A 25,651-nucleotide genomic window follows, 5' to 3' on the forward strand; every position below is an offset into this window, starting at 1 on the left:
CACGTTCAGTCTATAACACCTGAGTCTCAAAGAATCATGAAAGATGGAGACTCACGGCAGCGTGGTTTTGCTGACAGACCAAGGTTAACATAGACCCCAGAGGAATCTCTCCCATCAGACCAGAGTCCCACAGAACAATATTTCATTGCAAAAATGTAAGAGTTTGGGTTTCAATTTAGAGGAATATTTTTTTCTTACTCCTTGAGGGGCACTTACCAGAATGTGTTTTCACCGGACAGGTTTATTTAAAATAGTTCAGGTATCTGGGATGCCTGGGTGGCTCAGTCGGTTAAGTGCTGACTTCGGCTCAGGTCATGATCTCACAGTTCATGAGTTCGAGCCCCGCGTCGGGCTCTGTGCTGACAGCTCAGGGCCTGCAGCCTGCTTCGAATTCTGTGCCTCCCTCTCTCTCTGCCCCTCCCCTGCTTTCTCTCCCTCTCTCTCTCTCTCAAAACTAAATAAACTAAAAAAAAATTTTAAATAAAAAAAATAGTTCAGGTACAGTTAATCGGTTGCTTAGTGACTTGACAATGGAGCTACATCTGAAAACATCTTGATGCTACAATTAGTGATTGCCAAGTTAGAAGGAGAAAATTCATGACTGCAAAAGAGAGACTTGCTTCTGTTGATAAATGAAGTGAATGAACACCTGTGGAAAACAAGGTTTCTAGTTTGTAAGTGCCACTTAATCAGTCATAGTAATGAAACCGTCTCTGAAGAGCACCGTATCCTTCCCCAAAGGGCTTTTTCTGTACATTCTCTCATTAAATCTGCTGATTTTACTGAAGAGCATCCTGTAGCAAGAACTTCTATAAACCTATAGTTGTTCACTGGCTGTTTCCTATGTGCTGGGCACCAGGGCCAGCACTTTGCACGTTGTCCACCCTGCTCTGACGCTGCCTCATGAGATAAAAGCTCTATTGTCCCATATTCCAGGTCCCATGTTAGGAGGCTCACACAGCACATTGCACCGGGAGAATTCATCAGTGCCTCTATCATCCCCGGCCTATGCCTTTGATATTATCCTTTCAATATTATTTACCCCATCACATTCCAACTATTTCTAAATACTACTCTTCCTTCATTGGTTGTTGGATCAAATACACCTTATTAGTTTAAAAAGAATCTTTCAGGGGCGCCTGGGTGGCTCAGTCGGTTGAGCGTCCGACTTCGGCCCAGGTCATGATCTCGCGGTTCATGGGTTCGAGCCCCGCGTCAGGCTCTGTGCTGACAGCTCGGAGCCTGGAGCCTGCTTCGGATTCTGTGTCTCCCTCTGACTCTGGCCCTCTCCCACTCGCACTCTGTCTTTCTCTGCCTCTCAAAAATAAAGAAACGTAATAATAATAATAAAAAAAAACTTTTAAAAAGAATCTTCCCCTACGGTGTCTGCCTATCTTTCATTCGGAGAATCCTACGTGAATACCTGCGCATTGCAGTGGTTCTGGGTAGCCCCCCCGGGCTTGTAGCCTGGTGCCACCACTTTCCAACTGAGCAAGTGACTTTACTTCCCTGTGCTTCCCTTAGTAAAATTAGGGGAATGATGGTGTATTTCATGAGGTTATGTGGGGGGGGGGGGGGGGGGAAGACAGTACCTAAAATGGAATAAAATAGTGCCTGATGTAGTAAATACTCAGTAAACATTAGGTTTTCTAATATTACTGTTCCTATTGCTGTCATTGATTCCCAATACTTTCTCACATTTGCATTTTTAATTAAGTCTTTTCTCTAAATCTATTCTCTCTCTTATCTATATTTATATTAGATATGTTCGTGTAATATATATTCATATTATGTATATCATTTACATCTATAAAAATAACTTGCTGTCTTTCCCACCATCTGCCTCTAAACTTGTTACTCATCTGCAGTACTGAGTACTGAGTACTGCAGTACTCTTTGCAACTTTTCCTGACCCTCACTCCCTTCGGAGACGCCACCATGCTTCGTGACCTCCATCTTTAATATCCTTTGTGGCACTCATTACAGTTAGTTGCTTCCATATCTATCTCCCTAATAACTATGGACTCATTAGGATCAGGGACCATGTCTTATTTATCCTTTTAATCTCAGTACATTGCAGATTTCCAATTATTTTCAGTTAACGAATGGATGATTGAATTAACAATGCTTGAGGGGTGATATTATTCATTTTTAAAATGAAGTCTACACAACAGAGCAAGAAGAGGCTTTTAAAAATAATTAAGTCCATTCCCTCCCTTCCCATTATCCCTTCCTTTAGAGACGGGGAAGCAGAGGTACAAAAGGGTAAGACTCGCCTAACGTCACATTGATAGTAAGCGGCCAGAGTATGCATGTAAAGTGCTCGGCCCTTGGCAGACAATCAGAAATAGTTGCCAAGGGCGCCTGGGTGGCTGACTCAGTTAAGCATCTGACTCTTGATCTCAGCTCAGTCTTGATGTCAGGGTCATGAGTTCAAGGCCCAAGTTGGGTCTTGCGCTGGGCGTGAAGCCTACTTAAAAAAAAAAAAAAAAAAAAAAGAGTTGCCAAACAAGAAATCCAAATCCTGCGTCTTTTTTACTGTGTTTCGTCCCTTTTCATCATTAGTCATTATATCAGTGAAGATGCTTTTAGCTACATACAAGTGACAGAAAATGCAATTCAGATTGGCTTAAATAATTGGCTCCTTTGATTTGAAAAGCTTTCTGTGTCTCTGTGTTGCCTCCTGTGGTATGAGCTTCATGCTAAAGCTGCCTTCTTCTTAAGGGCGGCTCCCACCTACCCTCAGGGCTATCTGCTTTGCCATCCACAACCAGAAAAGAGAGAAAGCGAGGATGAGGGGACAGCTGTAGATGGGGGTGGGGGTTACGGATATGGTGGGGAGGTTTCTTTTGGCGGGGATGAAAATGCTCTAAAATTGTGGTAATTGCTGCACAAATGTGTGAGTATCCTAAGACCCATGAAATGGTACACTTTAAGTGAATTGCATGATAGGTGAATTATCGCAATAAAGCTGTTTTGTTGTTGGTGTTTTTAAAGCTGTTTTTTGTTTTAAGTGAGAAAAACGGGGCTTCACTTGACAGTTCATCCTCTGGCAAGACCCAAGACATTTTGTGTGACCTTAATAGGAATTTAAGCTTGCTTTAGCCCACGTCATTTGTAATCGTCAGAACGACACGAACGTGGACACACTGAGATGCATGGCCCCACTGTGCATGAAGTCTGAAGGTCGTCAGAAGAGAGGAGGAGTCAAGGACATCAGGGACACTCCTGTACCTGAAGAGGATTCTGATAGAGCTCAAGCATCAGGTATCCCTGGTCCCTTTGGCTCCCCTCCTTCCAGCATGGTGGGCAAGTGGGGGGAGTTCACTTATGTCCATTCTAAGCAGTCTCCTTGGCTGCTCACTTTCCACTGGTTCCTCTGTCGTCCTCTGCTCTCGGTCCCAGGCTGCTGCCTGCTTTCCTGCTCTTTACAGCCCGAAACTCAAGGACCCCAGTCACTCTCAAACAAATGTTGCCACCCTCGCCAGGGCATTTGTGGAGGTGTGGTAGTTTCATTTCATTTGTGGAGCAGGTAGTTAGGCCTGTTCTAACAAATCGTCTCGAAGCGGGTTGCTTAAAACAGCAGCAATTTAGTCTTTCACAGTTCAGGAGACTGGAGGTCTCGCATCAAGGTTTCAGCAGGGTTGGTTCCTTCTGGAATGAATTCCACGCCCGCTCCTAGCTTCTGAGGCCTGCGGGCCATGCTTGCTGTTCCTGGCTAATGATGGGTCTCTCTAATCTCTGCCTCTGTCTTCACATAGGCGTTTCTCTTCATCTGTATGTTTTCCTCCTTCCCGTCTGTTATAAAGGACACTAGTCACTGGATTGAAGGCACACCTTATCCAGGGTAATCTCTAAAGATCTTTGCCTTAGGTATACCTGCAAAGGTTTACTCCAAATGAGATCACATGATGAATCTCCAGGGGGGCATGAGTTATTGGAGGACACTATTCAACCCATTACCAAAAGTGAAGAAACACTTCCATTTGGGGCCATCCTCTTTTGCCCCGCTACAACATCACTACTCACAGTTACGTGGGCTAATCAGATTTTGCTGAAGTCTTGGCGAAAGTAAAAGGGAGCTAGAGCATATAAAGGGAAAACAACTATATGCTAACTGTGATTTTTTGAAATAAAAGGTTCCTCTAGAAATCAAACCTTTCATAGCCATCACACGAGGAGTAACGGATCTTCCACCTCAGGCCCATGAAGCATGGAGGAGGGCTCCCTTCTTCAAATGTCGATGGTACAGCTGTCCCTTCAATACTCCAGGGATTGCCCTCACCCTAGGGACCTTCCCTTTCCCCAGAAGGTAGTTCAGGGGACCCAGTCATCATTAATCATTTTCCTAAGTCTGAGTTATTTACTACTAGAGTCACCCCATGGGGGTGAGTCCAACAGGATGGTCCAAGGTAGGATTGACAACATGGAGTACAGTAGAAAAATCGGGACTAGGCACAGCACTCCATACCCAGTTGCTTTTGAAATAACACCACCCTTGAGAGTTACGGCTATGCCTCTTCCTTTTTCTAATTGTCTCCACATCTCTCAAGCATAGTTTCCCAAAACAATGGGGTTTGTAGTCATTTAGGTACCGTGAGAAGAGGTTCATTACTGAGCCATATATCCCTTAATATAAAGGCCACAGTAAGTTTTTAAAGGTGATATCCTTCTACAATCCTCCCTTACCTTTTCTTGGGGGTAGTGGAGATGGTGGTGGTTGTGGTAGTAGGTGATATAGGTGAGGGGGAGAGTGGTTCATTGTCCTGTCATACGACCAAAGTCATTTCTGATTAGAGATCACTTATAAATCACTAGTCTTATTTCAGACGTAGTTCGCTTCCAAATTTTAAGTATATTCTTGCATACACAGGGCTCACAAAAGTACCATCTATTCATGAAACACACTAATGACTTTTACGTGCAGCCCAAACAAATAGTATTGGCCAACTTCTTCCTTCCCATTATCCTGAAATGTAAACAGAACCAAGATTTTATGTGTTATGGTCTCTATAATGTTGGAAATTCCTACACACGTATCAGCAGTATCTTTCAGGGCACATCTTCTTGGGTTAAGCCAACACCTTTCCTACTGAGGCCAAGGGGCTTCTTGGCCATATCTCCAATCCTTTATTTTCCCTTACCTGCTTCTTGTATTTAATTTCTGGCCTGAATTTTTATTGGCTTCGGCTTTATTTCCTGGAACAATTTCACTGTCACTGTTTTTGTTTCATTATGGAATATTTCATTCATATGAAAATTATGGAGACATATAACAAGCAACCATTGTTCGACTTAAACAAACGTCAATATCTTGCATGCTTTGGGTTTTTTTTTTTTTTTAAATAAATAAAACATTACGGATTCATTTGGGACCAGATAGGTGCAGGGTTTCCTTTCTTTTTTGTAACCTTCTTACTTATGTTAGTGTTTTAAAATTTGGTTAAGAGAAATTTTATTTTAAGAAGTAGCTAAGTTTCTTCAGAGAATGTTTTTCTTTTAAATGATGGGAAAGTGAGTCCTTTGGATGGTGGAGTCTGGCTGTTTCCATCCTAACCTTTTCTCATCCCGCAGCCCCTCCTGCCTGTCTCCTCCACCGATGACTCCTTACTTCCTATCTTCAACCCAGGTCTCTCTTTGGAATTCCAGACTTGTACATCCAGAGGTCACCTTGTTGTGCCACAGACCCTTCCATCTTAACATAACCCAGCAAACCCGTGATGTCCTCCAACTGCTCTTCCCCATCTCAGTGGATGGCACCATCGTTCATGCGATTAGGCGTCTCCGACACGTACATAACTGTGGCGCTTTATTCTTCGTTACTTCTCTAACTCTGTCAGCACGTCCTACTGATTCTGCCTCCTCAAATAGGTATCACACTTAGGGACTTCTCTCTTCCTCTGTGACCACCACGCTAGTCTAAGGTGTCATCTACTTCTCTCACTGTAGCAACAGCTTCCCAACTATCCTCTGTCTTTCCTGGGGCCTCCAGCAGGTTCTCCACACAGCAGCCAGAGGAAGATTTTCAGAACACAAATCTGGTAAGACCCCATCCTGCTGGACTCTGATTCTTAAGATGAAAAAGAATGCTGCGTGGTCGGGGTAGTCCGGCCCAGGCTACTCCTCTCGGCCTCTTCTGTGACCCTCACTCTATGCCCCAGCAGCTAGGCTGTGAAAGCAATATGCCTAGGGGCGTCCGGGTGGCTCAGTTGGTCAAGTGTCCACTTTGGCTCAGGTCGTGATCTCACGGCTCATGAGTTCCATCCTGGCAATGGGCTCTGCTGTCAGGACAGAGGCCACTTTGGATCCCCCATCCCCCCACTCTCTCTGCCCCCTTCCCTGCTAGCGCGCAAGCTCTCAGAAATAAATAAACATAAAAAAAAGAGAGAGAGCTATACGCCTATTCTTCTACCCACAGCCTCTGCATGTGCTGTTGTTCCCTCCTTATGAAGTACTCACCAATTTATGGGGTTAACTTCTGTTTATCATTTAGATCTCAACTCACATGTTATGTCCTTAGGAGACTTCCCTGACCCCACCCCCCCAATCCGAGTCAAGTTTCTTTAATATCTGTTTGTATCTTTTCCTCCCGGGACTTTCCTCAGATATAATAATATGCTCTCTTGTTTATTTGATTAAAATTGATCTTCCCACCTCTCCATCCCCTACAAATATATTGTAAGATCTAATGAGGACGTGAATAAATAAGTGAATCTCAAGCTACATGATTTATAGGTAGCCTCGTTGGGACCATGCGGAAACAAGCGTGATAATGCCGATAATAATGTTGTGGCATTCGGGGTGTCCATTGCTATGATCTCTCCTTCCTCTGTTTCAAAAATTACATCAAGGGGCACCCAGGTGGCTCAGTGGGTTACGCGTCCGACTTAGTCTCAGGTCATGATCTGAAGTCCGTGAGTTCGAGCCCTGCGTCAGGCTCTGTGCTGACAGCTTGGAGCCTGGAGCCTGGGTCGGATTCTGTGTCTCCCTCTCTCCCTCTTTGTCCCTCCCCCACTTGCACCCTGTCTCTCTCTTTGTCAAATATAAATAAAAATTAAAAATTAAAAAAAAATAAATGAGGTGTTTCAAAAATAACATCAGGCCATAAGCTAATGATACCACTTGTATAATAAGATAAAGGAGAGGAAAGCTCCTGGCATAAGATGCTTGATGAGAGATAGACTATTAATTTTTGGTATCTTAGCAAAATGTATGTTAAATCTTAGCAAATTCACTTGCTGTGAATCCAAATTCCTGTTGTACCTCTTGAGTGTTCTTGGGGCGTCAGCCAGGAGTGACAAATGCTAGCCTCAGTGTCAGCCTCTCAAGCGACAATATGCTATCTTCTAAGTGAGTTGTAATCACTAGAAATGATACATCCACAGCGCCTGTACCATAGTAAGAGTAGGTAAATATTTGCAGACTAAAGAAACAACTTAATGCATCAATTAGTGAGAGTGAAACACCCTAATAGCAAATGCTCAGTGAATGGTAACCATAATAAGATGACAAAATGACTGGAAAGAATGCTTTCTTGTAAGAAAAAGGAGGTGGCGAGCCGATGTGGGAATAAAGGATTGAAAATCGGTGGAGGGCAATCAATCCTGGACAATAATGCAGAAGAGGTTTCGTTTCCAGGCCGGGTGCTTGAGCAGCTTCACCGTGTTAACGGCTCTAGGATGGGCCGACACCCACAGCCGGCTGTCTATCACGCAGTGTTACCTGATGTCCATAGGCAGCTATAGACAAAAATGAGTGGAGAGCCTCACAAAGGAAAGGATGAGCTAGAGACAGAGAAGCGGAACCAGCAGAGTAGTGGGGGGAGGTGGGGCTGGGAGGCTGGGGTAGGTCAGAGAGGCCAAATGAGGAGGCGGTGGTCAGAGCTCCAAAGAGCAGTTCGGATGGCAACAAAACCACATTCTCTGTATCTAATGATAGCCATACGAAGGTCAAGGATGACTTTGGCAAAGCCCGGTTTTCAGCAAAGCAGGGGTGCAGGAGGCAGAAACAACTGAGCTGGGCAGTGAGTGGGCGGAGAGGACTACAGGCAGGGAGATTCTTTCAAGAAATGTGTCCCGAATTGGCAGAGGAGAGACCGGGTGTGGTAGTTTGAAGGGGAGTCAGGGTTGAGAGAGGGGTTTTTTGTTTATTTTGTTTTTAGGTGAGGAGGCGTAGCATCGTTACAGCCTGAGAAAGGAATTGGAAACAGTGGCCTGGAGAAAGAGGGGATAATGAATAGGTTGCAGTTCTAAAGAGGCATCAGAATGCCAGGACTGCCGTCGTCAACCCCGTGGTACACCCCAAAATAAAAGAAAATGCATTCTTGATCTCCCTCCTCCATTCATCTGTATGGCCCTGGACCCTCTCCCTTGGCCTCTGCTTGCACTTACATTCTTGACCTCCTGCTGCATTGCCCTGACCTTTTGCTTTGCCTCTTATTTTCTTTAGCCTGCTCTCACCCTTAAGATCTGATGACTGATTTAGCTTCCCTGGCGCCCAGCCACTGTTCCCCTTGGCCGCACTACTTGCCTTCACCCTCAGCTGTTGCAACTCTTGGCCACCCTGAGGAAAGGCCCTGCCAAGCCCCCCTCCCTGACTCGTCCACGTGGAGGAGAAGGGTTTCCTGGGGGAGCTCACATCAAGAGGATGAAATCTGGGTGCAGGGGAAGGTGAGCTTTGAGGCCGGCGGGGAGGTGAGGAGGGAGCCAGAGGAAGTTCCCCAGGAGGGTGACTTCAGTCTTCTCTTCAGTCTGATTCTCTACCATTCTGGCGTGTTTTGTTTTGTTTTGGTTTGGTTTGGTTTTTACCACGAGGATGTATTATGGAAAAAGCACAACTTTTGTTTTTAAAACAAAAACTGATAAATGAGGGGGAAGGAAGTGTGTTCATTCATTCATTCATTCATTCATGCATTCATTCAACAGATACCTTTTGAGCCCCAGGCGGGCCATGTGCTGGCCACACTGGTGAACAGGCTCCATCCCTGATCTCAGGGCGCTTGCCACTGGGCAGGGGAGATGTGCAGACATTAAGCAAATAATTACTCACCTATTTACGTCAGTGCAAAAGTTGGGACTCTGGGAGGGTTGGGCCCTGAGTGCTACTGCTTTCACTGAAGGGTAGGAGGCAAGGTCATTTGCTCAGAAAGGAGACGGAGCTGGGTAGGGGGCTGGAAAGCCTGCTGAAGATTAGGAAGAAGTGTTGCAGGAAAGGGGTCGGGGGGAACGTGTTAACAAGAGCAGAACTGTGCATACTTTTTGCTTTGAAGGTTTCCAGATTCAAGTGCCAGAACTTGATTTTAAGCTGGCCATGTGTGTCGCATACTTGCTTTCAAAAAGCAAATCCCTTTTCTTTAGACTCTGTTAGTCATCATTCTTTTTTTAACATGGCCAGCAACGATCTCCTTTTGCAGAAATATCTTCTCTTCACAGTGATTGTACCAATAGCCAATCTGGGTCTTCAGGACCGTTAAGTGACAGGATAGATTTTTAGATTAAAAACAACACAACTGTGTCCTCATTAGATTCTCGAGAGTCCTTCATCCCTCCCCACTGGGCTTTGGCAAACCCGGAACCGTTGGCTTCCCAGGGCATTGGCACCTGGTTGAGCCTCAAAAGTATATTACCAATAAATTGACTCCAGCTTTACCTAGCATATTTAAACAATAACAGCTTAATTATATTCTTGCAAATTATAGGTGCCCCACAACATATTTTTCATCTATTGTGCACCTTTCTTCGTATCATTCACTATTTTATGAGAATATATTTTCCGAATATTGGAGAAGAGAATTAGAAATAAAACCGGCATCTCCTAGGTTTTTCTCTTGCTGGAAGCAGTGCTTTATTTAATTTACCCACAGGCTTTATCGTCTATGTAGTGATTTCCAAATGTATTTCGAATTTGCTAGTGAGTGGTGTACAAAAATCAGGGTGTCTTCAGATATTAAGGGATAAGAAAACAAGAGAGTGTGACAAAGAGAAGTATCTCACTAATAGTTTCCAGATAACTGGTTCATTTGTTTTGTATGTACCTTGCCTGCCTCCCTCCATTCATTTTGTTTGTGCTGCCCCGGATAGATATCTCCTGTAAAAACAATCTATTATGAGCTGTAAGGAGGGAGACAAGGAGAGACAAGATATGTCACTGAATTTTAAAAAATATCTGTATGTGTTTCACCTAATAGGCAAATAATACATGTTTATTACATTGAATTGAATTGAACCAGGATCAAGGGCATGTGGCTTACAGTTGAAATTCGGTTGCCTATGGTATCCGGTCGGATCAATAGTACTGGGGGAGGAAAGAGAAAGGAAGGAGGCAAAATATGAAACAAAGTGAGAAAACAAAAGCAAAGTGAAGAGCAAACAATTACAAAGATGGATATTAGTACATATCTACATTAGGTATACTGTTACATACGTTTATATGTATATATGCTCCTACACCTATGTGTATATGTGTAGCAGTCTCCACATGTGTGTGTGCAGCAATAATAACATTACAGGGTCAAATGTTAATAAGTAAGAAATTGGGGGGCACCTGGATGGCTCAGTCTGTTAAGCCTCCAACTTCGGCTGAGGTCATGATCTCACGGCTCAAGTCATGATCTCACAGTACGTGGGTTCGAGCTCCGCCTTGGGCTCTGTGCTGACAGCTCAGAGCCTGGAGCCTGCTTCAGATTCTGTCTCCCTCTCTCTGCCTCTCCCCTGCTCGTGCTCTGTCTGTCTCTCTCTCTCTCTCAAAAATAAATAAACATAAAAAATTTTTTTTAAATAAAAAGTCGCGTTCAACTTCATCATATTCTATTTCTTTCATTTTTTTTAAAGTTTATTTATTTTGAGAGAAAGGGGAGGAGGGGCAGAGAGAGAGGAGACGGACTGAATCCCAATCTGCTGACTGCACAGAGCCCCATGCGGGGATTCGACTCACAACCGTGAGATCATGACCTCAGCCAAAATGAAGAGTTGATGTTTAATCCACTTAACAGGCTGTGTCACCCAGGCGCCCCTGTATTTCTTTCATTTAAAATTTTTTTTAAATTTTCATTATTATTATTATTTTATTTCTTTCATTTTAAACTAACACCTCAGTTTCTGGGCCCCTCCTGTCACACTGTCATCCTCCTTCCGTGTGAATAGAAGGCATATCCGTGACCTGAAGCACCGCCACTTCCTGCAAAATACTTTCTCCTTCCAGTGAAGGGCCCCACTCATACGTGGGCCGATCCTCTTAACTTCGTACTGATTTCCAGAGCCTCCTATTGCATTTAGGCTCCGTGTCACCTGTGCTGTAGAAGGCCAGGGTGAAATCCAAATAAAGGTTTAAAAAGCCAACAAGGACAGGAAACAGTCACAAGTTAGTGTTGTGGCCAGTTGCCCAGTGTCAGAACCCCTTTCCTGTGTTTGAGAGGTTCCTCACCTTTGAGTCTTGGTCGGGTGGTTCAGACACTGATTATTACAAAAGCTGAGTAGGTCAGCCACTTGCTTTCCTCACCTCCTTTGGAGCGAGGGCCAGAAGGAATGCGTGGGTCTCCAACACGCCCCCGTCCAGGGGCCACAGAGACTTGGGGGACGCGCTCTCTGGCTGCAGCAGCTGCAGGAGAGCCAGTGGCGTGGACAGAGTCCACGCTCGCCTTGTCCCCCACAAGCCGCAGTGCTCGGAGAGGGGGCAGTGACGGCTCACTTAGACCAGCCCTCCCGTGGAACAGGGGCATTTTCTAGCTCTGTCACCCTGCACCAGATTCCCCACCCAAGGCCTTAGGGAGCTCCTGGATTCCTTTCCATGGAGAAGAAAAAGCTGCCCCCTGCTGGCAAGTGCAGGGCTCTGCCTCATCCCTTCAGTTGGTCCCGAGCGATCTGTGCTCCTTTTCATGGGTTTCTGTTCTGTCAAAATTCTTCAAGGTTTGCCGTCTACAGCTACAAACCCTTGCTGGTATAATAAGGCTACCCACGTGTCCAGTTATACCCATAAGCCTTTTTGTAGTATTATGCACCTCTTAAAATATAGAATTCTTTTAATATAATTTTATTTTTGAGAGAGAAAGAGCAGGGAAGGGAGAGCAAAGAGGGAGGGAGAGGGAGAGAATTCCAAGCAGGCTCCATACTGTCAACACAGAGCCGGTCGCAGGGCTCAATATCACAAATCGTGAGATCGTGACCTGAGCCGAAGTTAAGAGTCCAATGCTTAACCAATTGAGCCACCCAGGAACCCCTAAAATTCTTTTTAAGTCATTCTGTTATATTATCTGGCATTACCATAGGACCTCTTATAATATCCTCCCCAAATAACAGAACTAGCCAACATTTGCTATTTAATCTAAAGCCTCGGTCTCCTGACCCAAAGTAAATCATTAGCTTACTTACACTTTTAAATGTCCACCTTCAAGATTAAATGGCTCAGCTGCCAAAGCCTAAATGAGATATTTTAAAAGTTAAGCTTATCTCATCGTGGGAAAGAGGAAAAGGAAGACAGTAGTTATCAGCTTGCACCTGAGGGAACCCTTAAAGTATACGTAAGACAACACCCATTCCTGAGGAGAATACACTGGGGCACCGGTGGCCCCACTCTATCTTCCACTGACAGATTACAGCTTCACACTTGCTGGGCATCTTTTCCAACCGGACTACGGTCACAGGAGCAGCCACCGCCAGTGAGATCGCACCCGGCTCCCACTATACTCACTGGGCTTACTTCAAGGACATGGCCAAATCCTACTAAATCTTGGCGCTCACCTCCTCCGTTAAACCTCCTAATTGAGTTTATGGGGCCAGGTGAATGCAGGCAGGCGTCTTCTGGTCACCTGCCATCTCCTGAGGGCTCCTTTCCATACTGTTTTCTATATCTTATCGGTTAACCGAAACCTGAGCCTCTCCCTCCCCTTCCGCTCACCCCTGGGACCTCTAGAAGTCCTGCACCATAAGCCTCAATCTTTCTTACCTTCAACTTCTTTCCTGGACAGTTGCTTTACCTCCTTCACATCGCTGAAATAACCCCCAGGTGACATCATTTCCCTTGCAACCTGGGGGCTGCTTCTTTTTGTGCTCACCAGAGTCCTTTCTGTATTAACAGAAGGTGGTGTGGACAAGTGTTGCCACAGTTATCCGAAACAGGCATCTCCTGAAGTGCTCACACCTTACCTCCCCAAAGACCTGGAGCTGGTAATGATCACATCTCCTTTTATGTGGGTCCTTCTCGAGAGAAAACACTAGTCTCTCCCATCTTGTTGATGGCTTGTTAATATCCTCTCCCAGTGTGTGGATTGTCATTTTACTCTGTGCAGTGTCTTTTGATGAACACAAGCTCTTAACTTTAGTGTAATTAAGTCCATCGATCTTACCATCTTACGTGGTTTATGCACTTTATACAATATTTACAAGGCGACTTTTATTTACAGTTTGCAGTTGACCTTTATTTACTTATGACTAATATTAGAATTTATGACCTTGAAGTCATAAAGATAGTCTGTTTTATTATATTTATAAAGCTTAATAATTTTGGCTTTCTCATTTAGATTTTTAATCTACCTGATTATTTTTTATTTATGTTGTGAGAAGTGCACTCAATTTTGTTTTTCTTTAAAAGGATCATCAATTTCCCAGGATGATTTATTGAAAAGAAAATCATCATTTCCCTGTTGACCTGCAATACTACCCCAATCTTATTTCAACAGCCTGTATATTAATGTATCTGTTTGGGAAGTCTAATTTGTATTATTGGTCTATTTTTCTCTGCCTGCACCAATGTGTGCTTATGTACTTTAATTTGATAATACCTTATGTAAACGATGTCTACTTGTCATCTCACCTTTTTTTTTCTTCAAACGTATCTTAGTTATTCTCAGCTCTTTGCATTATGCAGAATTTATAATTAGCTTATTAATTTTCAAAAAAGAAAAACATGTTGGATATATGGTTAGTATTTCACTGAATCAATTTAGAGAATTGACCTTTTTTAAATATTGCACTTTCCACTCAATGAACATCGTTTATCTTTCCATTTTCTTAGGCCTCTTTAAACATCATTCGGTAAAATTTTATGCATTTATCCAGAAAGTTCTTGCCTATGTTATGTCATTTTTGATATTAGATACTTCTTTATGTGTTTTATTTAAATTCAAGTTAGTTAACACAGAGTGTCGTCATGGCTTTAGGAGTAGAACCTAGTGATTCATCTCTTACATATGACACCCCGTGCTCATCCTGAAAAGTGTCCTCCTTAATGCCCATCACCCATTTAACTCATTTCCCCTCACCGCCCCTCCAGCAACCCTCAGTTTGTTCTCTGTGTTTAAGAGTTTCTTACAGTTTGCTTCCCTCTGCCTTCGCTTCCCCTATGTTCATCTGTTGTGTTTCTCAAATTCCACATACAAGTGAAATCATATGATATCTCTTTCTCTGACTGACTAATTTGGCTTAGCTTAATACCCTCTAGTTCCATCCACATTGTTGCAAATGGCAGGAATACAAGATGCTTTTCATTGCTGAATAATACTCCTATATATATATATATATATATATATATATATATATACACCACATCTTCTTTATCCATTCATCAGATGATGGACATTTTGGATCCCTCCATAACCTGGCTATTGTTCATAGTGCTATAAATGTGTTGGGGTTCATGTGCCTTAATGCTATAAATATTGGGGTTCATGTGCCCCTAGAATCAGCATTTTTGTATCCTTTGGATAGTTCAGTTGCTAGTCGTAGGGTAGTCTATATTAATTTTTTGAGAAACCTCCATACTGTTTTCCAGAGTGGCTGCACCAGTTTGTGTTCCCACTAGAGGTGCAAAAGGGTTCCCCTTTCTCCACACCCTCACCAACATCTGTGGTTTCCTGAGTTGTTAATTTTAACCATTCTGACACGTGTGAGGTGGTACCTCATTGTGGTTTTGATTTATATTTCCCTGATGATGAGTGATGTTGAGCATCTTTTCATGTGTCTGTTAGCCATCTGGATGTCTTCCTTGGAAAAGTGTCTATTCATGTCTTCTGCCCATTTCTTCACTGGATTATTTGTTTTGGGGGTGCTAGGAGTTTGGTAAGTTCTTTATAGATCTTGGATACTAACCTTTATCTGACATGTCATTTGCAAATATCTTCTATTCCATATGTTGGCTTTTAGTTTTGTCGATTGTTTCCTTTGCTGTGCAGAAGCTTTTTATCTTGATGAGGTCCTAATAGTTCATTTTTGCTTTTATTTCCCTTACCTCTGGAGACATGTTTAGTAAGAAGTTCCTGTGGCTGAGATCAAAGAGGTTGCTGCCTGTTTTCTTCTGTAGGATTTTAATGGTTTCCTGTCTCACATTTAGGCCTTTTATCCATTTTGAAATTATTTTTGTGTATGGCATAAGGAAGTGGTTTTATTCTTCTGCATGTCACTGTCCTGTTGTCCCAACACCATTTGCTGAAGAGATTGTCTTTTTTCCATTGGATACTCTTTCCTGCTTTGTTGAAGATTAGTTGGCCATGTATTTGTGGGTCCATTTCTGGATTCTCTATTCTGTTTCATTGATCTTTGTGTCTGTTTTTATGCCAGTACCATACTGTCTTGATGATTACAGCTTTGTAATTAAAGTCTGGAATTGTGATGCCTCCAAGTAGAATTTAACAGTACATTAAAAGAATTACTCACCATGATCAAGTGGGACTTATTCCTGGGCTGTAGGACTTGTTCAATATTCACAAATCAATCAATGTGATATACCACATTAATAAAAGAGAGGATAAGAACAATCTGATTCTTTCAATGGATGCAAAAAAAGCATTTGACAAAATACAGCATCCTTTCTTGATAAAAACCCTCAGGAAAGTAGGGATAGAAGGAACATTTCTTAACATCATAAAGCCGAAATGGAAGGCCCACAGCTAATATCATCCTCAATGGGGAAAAACTGAGAGCTTCCCCCTAAGATCAGGAACACGACAGGGATGTCCACTCTCACCACTGTTGTTTACCATAGTGTTGGAAGTTCTGGCCTCAGCAATCAGACAACAAAAATTGTCAAGGAAGAAGTCAAACTTTCACTCTTTGCGGATGACATGATACTACATGGAAAACCCAAAAGACTCCAAAAAACTGCTTGCACTGATACATGAATTCAGCAAAGTCACCGGATATAAAATCAATGTACGGAAATCGGTTCACTTCTATACACCAATCATGAAGCAGCAGAAAGAGATATCAAGGAATCGATCCCATTTACAATTGCACCCAAAACTATATTATTTTAAAAAGTGTCTGTTTAATTTTATTTTTCAACTGCTGCTGGCATGTGAAATGCATGCCAACATTTATTGGCAGCAACTTTGCTATAAAAGCTCTCTGGTTATTTCAATTTTTAAAATTTTTTTTGAATGTTTATTTATTTTTGAAGGAGAGAGAGATGGAGAGTGAGTGGGGGAGGGGCAGAGAGAAGGAGACACAGAATCCGAAGCAGGCTCCAGGCTCTGAGCTGTCAGCACAGAGCCCAACATGGGACTCGAACTCTAACCGTGAGATCATGACCTGAGCCGAAGTCGAACGCTCCACTGACCGAGCCACCCAGGCCCCCATCTCTCTTGCTGTTTCTAATTTTCTGTAGCATCTTTTGCGGTGTTTCTGTACAAAATCACATCACTTGCAAATAATTTTAATTTTGTTTCTTCCTTTCTAGTCCTTGTAGTTTTCCTTTTTTTGCGTATAGGCATGCTAAATTTGAAGGAACTGTGTGGTGTTGTAAGCAGATGTGTTACAAAATTCCACTTTCATATATGTATTTCTTCTCAATAGTTCATTGTTAGTGAGTGGAGGGGTAAACATATGATGATGAATGCTCAACAAGACTATTAAATGTCATATTAATGAAAATTTCTAAGATGTTACAGATATTACAATGCTATCTCATCTTGATGCCAGTAAGTAAACTTTACAGAACTATCAAGTGGTGCCTCATTAAAAACGCCATTTGAAGGTTGTCCAGTGGCAAAATGTTGACTGCTATGACATCTGATTTTCTCCAACTAGCAAGCAAAATTTTGATGTTAGTAACATCATTTCTTACAACACACTTGAGAGCAGGTGTTTGCCTTTGTATTGTTGTTGCCTAAAAAAAAAAAAAAAAAAAAAAAAGACAGACTGCATCTTTCAACTGTTAAGTCAAGCTTTGGCAGTTGAGTTTCCGTGAAACAGTTTCTTCTGCAATAGCGTATTAACGTTCTAAGTTTGAGTGGTATGTTTCTCAGTGTTTAATTTGTAAATTTATTTGCTTTTATAGTGGTATAAGAATTATGATTATGCATTCTTTGTGCCTAGTTTTATTACATATTTAAGGAATGTTGTAGTTAAAATAGTTTTAATAAATCTTGGTTGCCTCTGAGGATTTTTCCTTTTGAAATAATCTCTCATCTTCTTACTTACGTGTGAGAAATTCTGTTCTAATGAGCTGGGAGGCTCTCCTTGCTCTCACCTTGGAGGACCCTGGCTTTGCTGCCGTTCCTAACTGTGTAAGTTACCTACTCACATTGGATGGGTGTACCTGACTGCATCTGTTTCTCCACTGTGGGGCTCCTGAGTGCTCTTTTTAAAATGCAGATCTGATTGTAATCTTTGTCTCCTTAAAAGTATTCGTTAACTTTCCTTTATTTTTAAGATAACACCAAAAGTTATTTTTTTAAGTTTTTTTGAGATCTAATTGACATACAACGCTGGGTAAGTTTAAACATACAGCATAATGACTTCACGTGCATATATTGCAAAATGATTACCGTAGTAAGTTACCATCAACTCAAACAGTTAACAAAGAAAATTTTCCCGTTGCGATGAGAACTTTCGGATCTACTCTCTTTCAAAATTCTTAACGTAACTAGGAAAGTTGTGCATAATGCAGTGCCTCCCCACCTCTCTAAATTTATCTTTGCACACTGCTCCATTTACAGGTGACTTCATCCTTCCAACTGCTCAGTCAAAAAGCCCGGAGTCACCCTCAACCACTCCCAATTATGTACCACATCAGTAGATCGTTCGGGCTCTACTTTCAAAATATATAGACTCTGACCATTTCTCGTCTCTCTCATACTGTTGTGTGGTCCATTCCACCAACACCTAGTTACAATTCCAGAATCATGTCTTGATTCGTGTCCACGCCCTTACTCCTTTATTAGTTTTCTGTTGCTGTAACAAATTATCACAAACTCAGCATCTCAAAGCAACGCTAATTATTATCCCACAGCTCTGTGGCAATCCCGTAGGTTTGACTGGTTTTCTGATCCAGGAACTATAAAGTCAAAGGTGTCTGGAAGCTCTGGGGAGGAACCCACTTCAAGCTCATGCGAGTTGTTGGCAGAATTCAGCTCTGCGTGGATGTAGGCAGCCCGGTGTTTCTGCTGAGAAACAGACAGGCTGAGGGTCTTTGCAGCCTGGTGGCTGATGCTCCAACGGCTGAGCTGGTTCTCATTGAGCGTGGGGGAAATACACGCACCCGCAATGCACTGCAATAGAGTGTTTACTATATAATGTGCTGTGTGTGTACTTTAAGGAAACTGTTTTAGATATAAATGGTGTTATAACGAATAAGTGCTACATACATAGGCTGGCTTTAAAGGATGTATGTGTGCTCTCGTATGACTGGTTAATATTAGGCTCTGCCCCTGCCATACTGTAAGCTTTGACTGCTCTATCCTCAGTGCTAAACACAGCGCCTGGAGCAGAGGAAGTACTCAGTAAGTATATATTGAATAAATAAGTGAACAACAGTTTTATATTGGTCACTAAATCCAGACTACAAAAATGTTTTGAATCTCAGGATCAGTTCAATGTTGTCTTCATGATCAAGATAAAATCGTTGAGCCTATAATATTTCTGAGTGGATTGGGGAGAAAATATGTCTTTTGGATGTAAATTTCTGCTGCTGATGCAATAGTCCTGGGGCAGATCAACCAGAGATGAGCAGGTCCTGCCCGGAGAGATAGATGCAGGCCAAGACCTGAGCCTGTGGCAGGCTGGGGCTGCTGTTATACTTGGCTCACTGGTTTGGGTGATACTTTGAGACAGATCTGTTCTTTAGATCTTGTCCTTCTGGCAAGAACGCAAGGATGGTGATCCAACAAGGACGGTGATCCAACAACAATCAAGCCTTGGTCTAACAAGGAGGCCTACTACTGCAGTCAGCCCAAACACAGTCACCCCAAGGGAGACTGTGTAGACTTTCAAACTATATTACCTTAGAACTTCTAGAAGATACTAGAAGGTATCGTGTGGGGGATGAGCTAGTCAGCCTTCTTTCTGAATTTTCTTCCTGAATTACCACTCTCTTTGAGGAGGGCTCTTCTTCCTTTTGTGAGGGCTTGCTATGGAGGGCTTGAGTCCATCTTTAAATCCACTCAGCTAGTAGAGAAGACATCCAGATTAAATTGTGCAAAATAAGGAGAATTAACTACTGCCAATTGTGAAGATTTTTCTCTGCTTCCAATGTCATAGAAGCTACAGGGTTAGGGTTATACTAATACTAATTATAGAAGCTATCGTATAGGGTTATACTAATTTGCGGGACCTAGTCCATAAACTAGAAAATACTCAGTAAGCTAGTGAGGAGCAGGACTCATAATAAGCCTACCTCTTTAAACAGGAATACTCATTCCACATAAAAAAGTAGGCTCGTATTTGTTCGATTCGTACACTCAACAGACATTTAAAATAATCATTCAATTTTTGTCAACAGCCTGAAAAAGACAGTTATATTGGATAACCCCCCTCTGGGTGTTCCCTGGGTTTCCATGGATTTCCCCAATACACATCAGGGTCAAAGCCAAGTAGACAAAACCAGTTTGTGGTGAGGGCTAATGATTTGCCATACGATTTTAGGTGCAGTTTTCTGATCTTTCTGGGCACAGTTCCCTGATCTCTTACAGAAAGGGAACATTTCTCCTTCAGGGTTTTGAGAAACAATCAACAAGCTAATTATAAAACACTTTGCCAAAAAAAATACCATGCCACACACAAGCGCTCAATAATAAAGGCTGCTTTGTAACTTCAGAACGTCTTGAAAGTTGATCAGATAGGATGAGGGTGATGTTGAGTTTGGGGCTAATGTTTGGGTTAGATTTTGCTTTCTTTTCCTGAGGGGTGGTCCTGTGAGGAAGGCTGTATTTCACCGGGGTTAGTGACTTAGGTCTAGCCGTATAGTGTGGCAGGCATTTCAACAAGCAAAGGAAAGACAGCAATGACTAAATAGCTCTTGCCTTCAAGGAGCTTAGCAAATGGGGAATGTAGAAAAATGTGCATTTACAACTCCATGTGAGAAGTGCTTTGAGAGTATTGATGCTTGTGCTGTAAAATATACAGTATAGCAGCTAAAACCTGAATTTGTAAAGGGAAGAAGATAGGAGAATATGGTCCCAGAGGAAAGAAAGAGAAAGCCAGATATCTTAGAGGAACTAAAAGCAGTTCTGTTTGGCTGAGGTGCAAAGAAGAGTGGCCTCACTCTTGAAGGCTTTACTCCACATTAGGGATTTTAACTTTATCCTAAGGACAATAGGTAACCATTAAAAGGTATTAAACAGGGAAGCGACATAATCTGATCTGTGTTTTAAAGGGTCACTGTAGAAAGGTGTTTTGAAAGGTCACTATGTTATGTGTATCTTACCACAATATAAAGAAAAAAACCTCACTATGGGGTGCCTGGGTGGCTCAGTCAGTTAAGTGTCTGACTTCGGCTCAGGTCACGATCTCACGGTTTGTGGGTTCGAGCCCCACGTCGGGATCTGTGCTAACAGCTTGGAGCCTGAAGCCTGCTTTGGATTGTGTGTCTCCCTCTCTCTCTGCCCCTGCCCCCCCCTCCCAAAAATAAACATTAAAAAAAACTTTTAAAAAAAACCTCACTATGGACAATTTTTCTATGAAAGGAGATAATGGACTTTACCGAAATTAAAACCTTTTGCTCTGCGAAAATGTATGTGAAGAGGACGAAGAGAGAAATTATAGACTGGAGGAAAAAGTTTTTCAAACCACACAACCAACACAGGATTTGTATCTAGAATATGTAAAGAATTCTTAAAACTTGACAGCAAAAACAGCAACAACAAAAAATAATGCAGTTAGAAATAGACAAAAGACGTGAGCAGTCATGCTACTGGGGAGGATATCCAGATAGCAAACAAGCACATGGAAAGAGGTTCAAGATCATTAGCCATTAGGGAAATGTATGTTCAAACTCTGGTGAGGTATTACTACACATCTATCAGAATGGCTAAAACAAAAAATAGTGAGAACACCAAATGCTGGTGAGGATGTGGAGAAACTGGATCATTCACACTTTGCTGCGAAAATGTAATTGGTATAGCCACTCTGAAAAGGAGTTTGGGAGTTTCTCGTAAAACCAAACATGTAACTACATACCACCTAGCAAGTATATTTTTCGATATTTATCCCCAAATAAATGAAAACTTATGCTCACACAAAAACCTCTCTGTGGATGTTCACAGCCATTTTCTTTGTAATAGCTAAAAAGTTGGAATCAGTATAGATGTCCTTCAACAGGAATGTTTAAACAAACTGTCTTACATACTCCCCCTAAAAACTCCTCAGCAATAAAAAGGAACAAACTATTGATACACCCAACTTGGATGAGCCTCCAGCTAATTATACTGAGTGAAACAAAGCCAATCCTAAAAAGTTACATACTGTATGATTTCATTTATATAATATTTTTGAAATGACAAACATTAGGAATGGAAAACAGAAGAGAGACTGCCAAGGGTTAGGAACCAGGAAGGTGCAGGCTGTGCTAGAGGGAACAGTTTAAAAAGAAGGACAGGGGCGCCTGGGTGGCTCAGTCGGTTGAGCGTCCGACTTCGGCTCAGGTCGTGATCTCGCGGTCCGGTCCGTGAGTTCGAGCCCCGCATCGGGCTCTGAGCTGACGGCTCAGAGCCTGGAGCCTGTTTCAGATTCTGTGTCTCCCTCTCACTGCCCCTCCCCCGTTCATGCTCTGTCTCAAAAATCAATAAACGTTAAAAAAAAATTAAAAAAAAAAAGGACGAACCGAAGGGTCTTTATGGTGTTGGAACTCGTTTGTGGTGGTTGATGCACCAATAAACACAGGTAATGAAACCGTATAGAACTTAATATGCACATGCGTGTCTGCCCACCACACACACATTACTACAAGGAAAGCCGCTGAATTCCAAATAAAAGAGGTGCATTGTATCAATGTTAAAACCTCAGTTATGACTGAGTTATCGTTTTGCAAAATGTTACTTTTCAGGGGAGCTGGGCAAAATGTACAAGAAATCTCCCCACAATATTTCTTACAACTGCATGTGAGTCCACAATTACCACAATAAAAAATTCAATTAAAAGCCACTCTGCCTTGTAGACGACAAGCTCTGGGGAGCTCGGAAAAGAGATTGCAGGGCTGCACCTCCAGAATTTCTGACACAAGTGGTCTGGGGTGGGGCCTGAGAATTTGCATTCCTAGCAAGTCCCTGGGTGACACTAATACTTCCGGTTGGGGAGCTGCACTTTGAGAACCACGGAATTAGAGGGTCGTTGTGGCTTTCCCCCACTTAGGGGGAAAAACAGAGTTTGGCTTTTCCTCAGTGTTGCTTTTCACAAAGCCTTGAGTCTCCTGATGGGTTTCTGCAAGGCTAGGTCTCTGTGTTCCAGAGCAGAGTTGAAGTACCTGGTTGGTGCGCAAAGAATGACCTGGCTGGTAGCATTAACATAACCTAGGAACATGCTAGAAATGCGTAATTTGGGGCTTCCACCTAGATTTATCGACTGGGCTGGGGCACTACAGTCTGTGTTTTAACAAGTCTAGCAGGTGCATTCTGTGCATGCCAAAGTTTGAGGACCCCTGGATTAGAGAGAGGCAAGAGAGGACGTTGCGAAGCTATTTAGGACCTTCTGAGTTAATATTAACAAGCATAAAGGGCTTTCCAGGTGTATCTGATTTCAAAACAAGATACGGCAAAGGAAAAATCAAGGTGTGGCCTCCGCAGGGTAGTGGATATTGACGTCTAGTCTCAAGAGTAGACAGAAGGCAACACTAACTTACCTCCTTCACAGCCAGCACTGGTCTAATCAACCAATTAAGGGATCATAAAGCACACAGAAAGAATAAGCCCAAGATTGACACTAAGTGGCAATTAGGGGTATTAGGCAGTGCCCATTATATGCTCAGAAACATATCAACATGTTGATTTTAAGAGGGAATACGACCAGACAGTGTTCATGAACTGCCAGGCTTTCCAGGGCCTCTTACTTACTTCAAGTCACAGGATCAGTTGGCCCTTGAACAATCACCTTTCAGGTTGGTTAATTCCACCAGCCCAGAATTCAGTCTTTCAGCTACCTATTGAAGGCCTGTGCTGGTTTTTCCATTATGTGCGGTGAGGGTTCTGGAAGTAGAGCACAGTATCTGATTTCTCAGTTCCCTTCTATTCCTAGCTGCGATTTTAGATGTGGCTGGCTGTCAACATTCAGAGACCCGTTAAGTCACTGGGGACCACAGCTCAGGGTGCATGCGTGAGCAAGTGAGTTTATTACCAACTTTGTGCACATGAGTCATCACTGCTCTATTTGTGGAACAGGGCAAAGATTGCCGGGTCATCACCAACGCCTGACTTGGTTGGCTCAACAGCTACCCAAGTGGATATGAAGTTGGAATAATTTTACTCATTTATTGCTCTGCTTGCAAAGTAACCAGTAAAATGTCTAAAATTTATAACACTTTCTCAATACATTGTCTCAATACAATACAAGGGAAGGGGCGCCTGGGTGGCTCCGTCGGTTAAGCGTCTGATTTCGGCTCAGGTCGTGATCTCACGGTCTGTGAGTTCGAGCCCCGCGTCAGGCACTGTGCTGACAGCTCAGAGCCTGGAGCCTGCCTCAGATTCTGTGTCTCCCTCTCTCTGACCCTCCCCGTTCATGCTCTGTGTCCCTCTGTCTCAAAAATAAACATTAAAAAATATTTAAAAAAATACATTGTCAAGGGAAAACAGACAGCTCTCAAAAATGCTCCTTTGTGGAGAGTTTCCCCATGGTCTTCTGAAATCTCTTACTAACTTCTGACTTCATAAAGAAATAGTATGGTGTAGAGGAAAGAACCCAAGGGTTGAAATCAAACAGATTTATGTTTAAATAGCAGAGGTGGCACTTAATAGTTGTTTAACTGGTCAGGTGCTTAAATTCTCTGAGCCTCAAGCTTCCATCCATAATATGGGCTCAAATGTGTGGTTAACTTGACAAAAACAAAATGATAATGTACAGAGCCTGGCATGCATTAAGGCACAAAAACATCTTGGTTCATTTCTCCTAGAGTTGAAGGTAATTGCTTGGTCTTGGTGTGAGTCTTTCCCCCATAAACTTAATAATATCTGGGAAAATTCAGGTGGCCGTATGACAGGTCCACTTTTCTTTTTCTTGTTTCCTTTTCTCCACTGTTTCAGTCAGCATAAAGTCCGTTCTTTTGAGGTTCAGTCCTCCCTAGTCCATTTGCCAAGGATCCTGTCACTCCTTTTATGGTCTGAAAAGTGATATTCATATCTGGGAGGCATCCAAAACGTAATGATACTCCAGCTCATGTTTGTCAGACAGAGCTACAAAAAGCAGACTATAAAATATTAAAAGGAACAAGATTGTTTTCCTATACCCTCAAAAGAGCTGAACAAAAACACCAACTGAATGTTTTCACCAGTATGACCCAAATCATACTACGATATATGAATCTAACAAAATAATGTAGTAGGACACCAATTGCTAATATCCAGCTCTACAGATAATAGTAAAACTCACTCTCTGTGGTGTGCGTTATTAGGCCTTTGGTAAACCTGAAAATAAGTTGTCCTGTAAAGTAAATATTTAAAATATGTTGGGAGAGTGGAAACCGGCAGATATAGAATCTAGCCGAAAATCAGTTTTATTAGACAGCCGTAATATTTTGCAAAATTTCATGCAAATGCCTTTCGGCTGGGTGTGCATTTCCTACCACCCTCGCTGTTTCAGGCCCACCAGCCCACCTGCTTCATATATTTCAAGGCTTACCAAGCCCTGTAGGCATTTAAATTTGCCGACCCCAGTCCCAGGGGGGATATTTAGATCAGATTACCGGGTTCCTGCTCAGACAGCTGGGCTTCAACAGCAGGACCCTTAGCAGCACATCCGAGCTAGCTTTGGGTAAAGTTTTGCCTCCTCAAAACAGAGATGGTCACAGTTTCCTATAGTTATTAATCTTCAAGTAACTTGACTCTACTGTCTTTTGCTCCTCCAGACTTTCCAAAATTCTTGTAAAAAATGTCTGTATTAACTTTGATCTATGTGAATGTTTACCATGTTTAATGTGCTTTTGTTTTCCTGTTTGGACTCGGACTGATGTAGAGCCAGATCGAACACAACTACAAAGGAAACCCAAGCTCAGTATGTGTGTCTACCAACATCCATACACAATAAAAGGAAATCAAGGGTCACCAGGCATTTAAAGAAAATCCACACCGTGGAAGAGAAAGACCAAGATGAACAGAAGAAATACTCTAGAAAAGAGGAGATAACTTGATGAACAAAAAAGAACTTATACTTCAAAAAACAATTAATATTAAAATTGAGTTTGGGGGAGGTAGGCGGGGTTGGGGAGGGACAGGTGATGGCGATTAAGGAGTGCACTTGTGTTG

At 42.5% G+C, this 25,651-nt stretch overlaps 1 long non-coding RNA gene across 2 annotated transcripts; it reads left to right on the plus strand.

Moving 5' to 3' along the window:
* On the plus strand, positions 1–25,556 carry LOC122225622. Of its 2 annotated transcripts, none has more exons than XR_006205265.1 (3): positions 1–155; positions 3,015–3,267; positions 25,362–25,556. It is a non-coding gene; the product is annotated as an uncharacterized LOC122225622 (long non-coding RNA). The 2 variants fall into 2 exon arrangements; XR_006205264.1 differs by lacking the exon at positions 25,362–25,556 and adding an exon at positions 8,162–8,288.
* Positions 25,557–25,651: the final 95 nt, after the last annotated feature.

The sequence above is a fragment of the Panthera leo genome, chromosome B4 (assembly GCF_018350215.1).
Source record: "Panthera leo isolate Ple1 chromosome B4, P.leo_Ple1_pat1.1, whole genome shotgun sequence".
NCBI lineage: Eukaryota > Metazoa > Chordata > Mammalia > Carnivora > Felidae > Panthera > Panthera leo.